Source organism: Camellia sinensis, chromosome 1 (genome assembly GCF_055761805.1).
Source record: "Camellia sinensis isolate YWXY chromosome 1, ASM5576180v1, whole genome shotgun sequence".
NCBI lineage: Eukaryota > Viridiplantae > Streptophyta > Magnoliopsida > Ericales > Theaceae > Camellia > Camellia sinensis.
In genome coordinates, this window is record NC_138961.1 from 20979544 (window position 1) to 20985525 (window position 5982).

Here is a 5982-nt window from a genome sequence, read left to right on the forward strand (position 1 = left end):
AATTAAAAAAACATAATCATTTACCAAGACCATAATTATTTTTAATAAGATTTCCAATTCAAAAAATCCAAAAAACAAAACCAATTAAACTAGGGCAACAATTTTTGTTTTAAAAATCCTAAAAAAATATTTATAATATAAATTTTTTTCATTGTATATAATCCAATTACCATAAACTAAACCCTAAACCTCGAAAGCCCATTCATGCTCATTCTAAAATGCTGCCTCTTCCTTCGGAGTGAAATCATTCTCAATATTGAATATCTTCCTCACCTCCTCCGACATCAAATCCTTGATCTGATCTACAATTCGTTGACAAATCAACTCCAGCAAGCCCTTCACATCGAGGTAATTTACGGCTGAGACGAGTTTGATGAGCACAGCCAAGTCCTTCTTTGCTACGAACTCTAAATCAAACTTTTTCAGATCGGCTTCTTTGGAGATCTTCTTTGAATTCGCGTGCTTTGAACAGTAATTGATCCCCATTGTTAGGGTTTCGCTGTCCGCGTTTGGGAGTAGAATCGTTGTGGTTGTGGATTCTTCGTCCTCAATTATACAGTTAATTGTTTCGAATTGGATCGTGATTGACTCTTTTACGGTGAATTCTTTGTTGTCAGAGCTTTTCAATGTGAAACTCTTCTCTGAAGATGAAGATCGAGAAGATGATGAAGACGTAGACATAGTGTATCTTTGATTGTATGTTGTTGGGATTTTACACCAAGCTTAGAAATATTAGGGTTTGTGTGGACAATGCAGAACCATGAATTCTATATATAGAGGGCTTTCCTTGGTGAAGTAACCTAAATAAATTAGAAAATTGAGGCACTGTTTGGCATGTGGTATTTTAGTATATTATCTTATTTGAGTCATAATCATCTCATTTGGGTCACATCACCTTATCACATCACTTCAAACCCAACTCATATTTCACGTTTTTTCATAAAAAATTCAAAAAATATACTAATTTAGCACATGCCAAACACGTTCTAAATTACTGTGTGTGTCAATTTCCGACCACACTGCCAAACAAGTTCTCAGTTGGAGAACACTGACAAAATAGATTAAGCCAGAATAACCTATCAACAAAAAGAAAAGATTCCGACGGTGGTTCGTCCACCCGGAGGCACTCCGACGATCAAGTCAGTTATCTCTCAAAGATAGCAAAAGTGCTTAACTCACTATTCAGAATATCAAAAGCTTACCTTAGACCCACGAGGGTGCCTCTCTTTTATAGCCAACACTGACTTAATCCCAATAGAAGCCTAACTTCAATGGTCTCTGGATTACTGCTAATCTTGGACTCCCAGCAGGATTGGGATAAACTCTCTAAGAGTCTTATCTTTATCCAAACTGAAGTCCTTGCTTATTCTAGGACTCTTGTCCCTTATCCGCTTATCTTGGATTCTGGTATCTTCGCAGATAACCTCGGTTTATCCGAGATGATCTCGGCGTCATGGCCAGGACACGTGGCACCTCGGCTGGCACTTCTGTGCCACCTCGGCCACGTGTTGTCACTCAAAAATTATGTCCCCACAACTGCCCCCTAGGTTCTATTACCTCGGCATCCTGAGGTGATAGAACCTATATCGTTTCTTCTATTTAGCACGTCGGCTAAGCTTGCCTTGTCCTTCATTACCGAGGTCACCATTCATTGGCTCAATACGACCAAGACTTAGTCTGTTTTCATCAATGCTTCAGAACCAATAACCAAGTTTGTTCAAATTTCCCAACCGAGATCGACCCTCTAGCCGAGGTCCTGCTCCATTAAATCAAGAACTGCAAGAGTTTCAACACGCGTATGAGCTGTCACACACAGTATTTCAACCGTTTCAGCCACGCGTCCTTCCCCCACTGAGCTATGTCTGACACACGCCATCAAGTCGCATCGCACTCGCGTGCGCCGTCTGATAAGCACGTCGTCCTAGGCACCATAATTGCCATTTTGCTACCATTTCATGTGTTTGATCAAAATCACTTCTCTCTCTCCGTCTTTTCACTTCTTTACCACCGTTTTCGTGCAAGTTCTCTCTCTCTGCTCTCCCAAATCCGCCATTGTTTCAAGCTCTCAAGGTTTGCAACCACTTCCATTCTTCCCTTCCGGTGAAGCTTTTGCTGATCTTCTCCGATTGTTGCCATCATTTGACTCCGGCGTACTCAATACCGGCTTCATTCTTCTTCGGTGAATCACTATTTCCTCCTTTAACAGTCTGTGTTTTTCTTTTTAAAAAAAAAACTTCACTATACTACTCGTTGCCATTGCCATTTTGTTCACGTTCTTGATTATAAATCTGTGGGTATGAATTAATCATGTATCTGAGCATGTTTATTTTATGATTTTGTTTTTGCCCAATCCGTTTCTTGAATATACACACATTGTTTACCCACTTGTTCATTTTTGCCACTGTTCTTGGCCTCACACTCTTGTACACACTTTGTCACTGTGTTCTTGATAGTGCATCACTATACCTGATTCTGAATCTTCGCTCTTGTTTCTATTTTCTGTGTTTTCTCTAGATTCCTGACTTCAATTCTTGTCTCCGTAGTCTTAGGTTTGGGATTTGTTATAGAATCCACTTATTTTAGGAAAAAACTGAAACAAACTTCACTTAGATCTTCAAAATTTCTTGCCCCGATCATTCTTCTAGGTTTTGCCGAGGTCCCTCCAACCTCTACAAAACACACCCTTTTGAAATCCAACACCTTCCCCCTAGGCCGACATCATGGGTATGTGGAGGCATAGGGTAGACACCCCAACTAAGTTAGAATACTTTAGGCAGGAGTTTTCCATCCCGGCCGACGTTCACCTTAGGTTGGCTGGAGAGGACGATTCTGTAACGCCCCGATACTACACTATTGATTGTAGCCAAGGGAGAGTCACTGTTAAGGTGTATACGTCTACTTCTATAGAATACCAATACATAACAACCATAATAATATTTATTTCAAAAGCTTGTTCCATTACATTACATCCCAAAGAAAATTTAAATCTTCATACGAGTCTTACAAAATATCAAAAGAGAAATTTTTAACTTTTCTAAGATAGCCAAAGGTCTTCGAATGTTTCAGGCTCGTCGTCTCCAGCTCTATGTTCCTCTTCGGCACCTGGCATAACACGCCATGAGTTTTGAATGCTCAATAAACACACACACACCCCAATCTTTTTTCCCGAGTCCAATACATAATCACAAATATAACATCAAGTAGTAGAGCATGATACACAACACAACAAATAAATAAATGGTTACAAGTTAACTATTAGTAAACTAGAAATCCCCCAAAGAGATTTCGTCCTTCCAACCACAAGAATCGGACTCGGATTATTCGGTATGCCCCCTTTTTTGCTGCTTTGTTGCAGAACTAACCTCGAATGCCTACCATCGGTTATATACCGCGTAGCGCCAACCGCAGGGCCTCAAAAGAGACGGTGAAATAGGGCCTTGCCCAAAACCCTCCTCACACCAAACCACCTAGGGTCCGAATACAACTGCTCCGTTCAAGGGTTCCGAAAACCACTTGCGCAAGACTTTAACTTTCAATTAGGGACACATCCCAACAACCATATAACACATTTTCTTATCTTTCTATTACTCAAGTGCTCGAAAACCCAATACCCTCCCAATTAGGTTTCCCGTTGAGTTAAAAGTTTTAAGTCAAGGTTAGTCCAACTTACAAGATAATAATATCCACACAAGCATGCATCCTTACGATGAGAAAGATAAATAACATAACATAACACATAAAATATCATGCCAAGATATGATCATAACACATTTTCATGAATACCAAGACATAAAACATCCATACATAACAAATATTTCCAGATTTAATATCACATAAAGATTAAAATGAAAGGCTAGTTTAGATCCTTTACCGGACTCGGTCTTCCTATGATTCGTAGAGAATTTGATCTAGTTTCTAGAACATTTTTCGAAAATGGGTTTGCTTTTCCAGATTTTAAGTTATTTAGAAAACATTCTAGCGCTGTCCAGATTCTGTCCAGACTCGTCGATCGTTACGAAAATTTGATTTTCTTGCAAACCGCTTAATGTTTTTCAATGAAACCAATTTTATTTGAAAGCTAACTCCTTAAGGAAAATTTTGACCTAAAATAGAGGTCAAGAATAATTTTATACATTTTTCTAGAATGTTTTGAAAGTGGGTTGTAAAAACAGTTTCTAGGGTAGATGTCCAAAACAAGAAGATTTATAAGAAAAGGGTTCCATCCAAAGGAAAGTTTTCGTTTCTTTTGTGAAGAAAACATGCTAACCAGCATATATTTAACTCAGAAAGTTTGCTTGAAGGTGTGTCCTTGGAAAGTTGAGAGATTGATATGGAGAAAAAGATGGTTTTGTACCGAGATGGGAAAATACAAAAGAGATAGAATCAATACTCAACTCTTAGCATTTTTAACACAAGTTACTAATAAATAACAAATCTGAAACATTATCTAGAACCCTAAGACATGTATTTGAAAAAGGGAAAATGAAAGAGAAGGTTGTGTTGTGGCTTACATGCTAAGCTTTGAACAAGATGGCTCTCTTCTCCCTTCCTCTTCCTCTCAAAATTCCTCTCTTGTTCTCTTTCCTCTCCTTAGGTCGAATGTGGAAGTGTGAGAGTGTTGCTTGGTGATATTTATAGGCAACCTTGGTGTAATTGGTATTGAAAGGTTGTCATTATAGCCAACTAGTTAGGATATGAATGAACCACTACTTGAAAAATGAAAGGACCCTAGACCATTAGTTAGGTTATGAATGAACCACTACTTTGAGATTTAAATGAACACTAATTGATATTAAATGAACACTAAACACTAATTGATATTAAATGAACACTAACTAGAATTAAATGAACACTAGTTAGACTATGAATGGACACTAGTTGGAATATGAATGACCACTATTAAGGATATTCCTGTTTTGATAAAACAACAAAAACAATATTAATCAGCAAGATTCGAAATAATTCTCATAACTGAGGGGCTTTAAGCAAATAATTAAAACCTTTTTTTTTTGTTGTTTTTAAAGAGAAAACATTTTTCAAGGCTTCACAAATTCCATCATGCCCACAGTTGGCTCCATGCCCTTCCCAATTGTAGCTTTCATAGAGTGTAGACTTAGGCTCCTTCTTGACATCCTTTTCCGAGAAGTCCTTCACTACTATAAACTCAACCTAATGCAATTAGCCATTAACTCCTACAGAGTCATCAATGGTATCATAGCCCTAGCTAGCCGAGAAAATGCTAGGGTAACTTTAGCCAACATACAATACTATTGCACCATGTGTAGCCTTAAGTTAGAAAAAAGCTACATTTACTACCTTAAGTCAAGGTCCACAGAATACAAACTCGTTGCCGACCTCCCAAACCCCAACAAGGGAGCTGGGGACGATTACCTCATTGTCTCGGGCAACTGGGAGTTCGCTTCAGACGAGGACCTTCACCTCTACCCTCTTAGTCGTACATTATTCAAAGAGGGAGATGGTAAGAACCAAGTGTTACATTTACTTGCTTTCAAGTCTTTAATACTTTGCTCATTCTATATGTTCTGACGTTTGTTTTTTCTTGCAGCTCTTCCATAGTGACCCAAGGACTTTCGCAAGTCCTTCTTTCCCAGCAAGGACCTCAAAAAGCTATTGGATCTGCCAGTTGAGCGGCAGAGAGCTCCTTTTCTGCTCAACTTCATCATGAATTATAAGTCGGTGCTTCCCGACGTCCCAAAGAAGAAGAAAAACAAGTCTCCCCCTTCCGTCATAACTCCTCCAACAGCTTCATCACCTCGGCCAGATCAGGGATCAACCTCCGATCTAGTAGAGCAACCGTCGACCTCGGCTCCACAACTGATCCCTCCATCCCAACACAAACGTCGACGTCGAACTGTCATTGCCGCCGAGATGGGTCACAAGAAAGCTGTTGCAGACGACCTCCTTGCCGACATCCTCAACACTGTCACCACACAACCTTCTCCATCCCAGTCTCAACCAAAA

General features: G+C 39.3%; 1 pseudogene; it reads right to left on the minus strand.

Annotated features, from left to right (window-relative positions):
• Positions 1 to 213: 213 nt before the first annotated feature.
• On the minus strand, positions 214 to 681 carry LOC114310418 (SKP1-like protein 1 pseudogene; annotated as a pseudogene).
• Between the last annotated feature and the right edge of the window lie 5301 nt (positions 682 to 5982).